A 2,696-nucleotide genomic window follows, 5' to 3' on the forward strand; every position below is an offset into this window, starting at 1 on the left:
GGATAATTAAATATTTATCCTTTTTAAACGCCTAAGCTATTTTAATTTCCTTAGGGTAGGAGATATACGCTTTAAAGGTTTAAAAGGCTATAAAGGCAGCTATAGCTATTTTACTTAAAAAAAGGGTTAAAAATGCATATTACTTTTCATAACCAACTAATTCGTCAAATATAAAAATAGTTATAATAAATATAAATATAATAAAATATTATATAAAGAAAGAATATATTAATATTTTAATTTATTATATATTCTTTATAGCATTATTAAACGCTACAATAATAGAGCTATAAAGTTAATTAGGATTTCTTATAAAGGTCCTAAAGCTTATTTCTTTATCTTTATTTAAAGGAAATAGGATTTTCCTAATCTTTAAATAAAGCAGCTTTATAATATTTAATAACCTTAAAAATTTACTTATAATTCTTTTAATATTATTTGCCGTTATATAGCCCTCCTTAATATTTATAATAAAATCAAATATTTTAATCTTCCACTTTTAAAGAATGCTTTCCTTAAACAGCTTTTTCCTATCATTAATAAACCTATTCCTCTACAATTAACGCGCATACATTTAAAATAATATATAAAAGAAGGATTCAAGATTATAATAATAGGTATAATCTATTTTATATAATACCTTTACTATTATAAATTGCATCGTACTAATTTAATGCTGCACCCCACTTAGGCTACTATCTTTTATTTTAGCTAGGTTAAGGTTAATAAGTATATTATTAAAACCATTTACTATATTAAATTTCGTTATAATAATATTATTTAATAAAATGTTATAGTATAATATATTACCCGTTTTATATAATAATTAGTATACTTTAATAATATTCTATATTGCTATTAGCAGTTTGTTAACCGTCCGGAAGTTATTAATCACCTAACCGGCCAATAAAATAATAAGGCAAAAATAAATCCTATTTTCCTATATATCTCCATTAAAGTTATATAAGCTAAGCTTACCTATATTAATTATTTATTTATTATTTTACTTTTGGACTACCAATATTAATTGTTAGTTATTAAACCGTAGCTTTTTAAATTCCAATACATTAAACCAATAATCGGACGCCAACTTTCGCTTATAGCTTAATATATTTATAATTCTAATAAACGGTATATTTTTAAAGTGGATATCTTTATTACGGAACTTATAACACTTCTAAAATTCCAAACCCTTCCTTAGCTTAACAATAGTAGTAATTTAATAGTGCGCAACAACCTTCGCTACCCCTTTAACGCCCTTAATCTCGGCTAGCCTTAGTTATTCCACCTCCAACTTACATTTATTTAATGCCTATAAAAACTTAACAATATTACTATCTTAAGTTTTATAATATATAGTTTTATAATAAATAATAGCATTCTACCTTACAATTAATCTTAATAGCTTAATTTTTATTTTATTATTATCTATATTATTAATTATAATATAATAATGTTTACCCTCCTATTTAATAAACGTATCCAAACCTATATTATTATTAACTATCGTAGTATAGCTAATAAAAGTATATATAAATATATTTGGTTTATTATAAATGTTAAATATACTTAAATTATATACCTTAGATTAATCGAAAACCTATAGCTCCATTATAAAAGTGCAAATAATAAAGGTATAAATAAATCGGTACATTAACTGGTTAATAAAAACGCCCCTTACAAAATGTATAAGCTAAAAGAAATCCGCTTTAAAGCGGCTTATATTATAAAATAACTTTTATTCTTTAATAATAAAAATATACTTATATTTAAATATATTACTTACTTTTAATATAAATATTTAAAAGAATAGATTTATTTAACCTTTATATTTTTTAAATTAATAGTCTATTTTAATAATGTAGAGCATATATAATATACTGCTTAATACGCTATTTTTTAATAAACGAAGCTAATCTTAAACTATTTATTTAATAGGAATAATTAGAAATAACTTCTACCTATTTTTATTATATTTTACCATTATAGCATTTAATATCTCCTTTTATTTTTTATCCTAACTCTTTATATTAAAAAACTTATTATAAAACCCCCCTATATTATAAAAGGTATAGTCCTTAATTTTAAAGAAAAGCTCCCTTTTAATAATATTATACGTTTCGCTATCGAAAAGTTAACTTAAGCTAAACCTAATAGGCATTCCTTAAAAGGTTGGAGCAATATTAAACGGGGGAGGTATAAGGGCATTAAGGTTATTAATAATAATAAAAATAACCTCCTAAATATTAATATTAAAGAACTTAGAAATAATATAATAAATAAGGCTATAAAAATTATTAAGCTTTATTAAATTTTATTAAATATATTTATATATATAAAATAATTTAATTATTATATTATTACTTCTATTAGGAAAAGAAAGATTAAACATAATTAAGGAGCTAATTAAAGCTAATAAAAAATTAGTAATATCTTCTTAATATAGGTTTATTATATTAATATTACCTAATTTACTTCGAATTTAATTAAGTATATTTTTAAATAAAAGTTTAAAAATAATATCTTTCGTTTATTATAATAGAGCTATATTATTATAAAACAAAACGGAAAAATAGGAAGATAAAAAAGTAATTAAAAACTAAGTTTAATAATAAATATAATAAATAACCTAAAAGTAGGTTTTAAATAAAGGGCCTAACTTTTTATTAATAAATGTAAGTAAAACAACCTTATTT

Source organism: Xylaria bambusicola, assembly GCF_022495145.1.
Source record: "Xylaria bambusicola strain CBS 139988 unplaced genomic scaffold F5B22scaffold_3, whole genome shotgun sequence".
NCBI lineage: Eukaryota > Fungi > Ascomycota > Sordariomycetes > Xylariales > Xylariaceae > Xylaria > Xylaria bambusicola.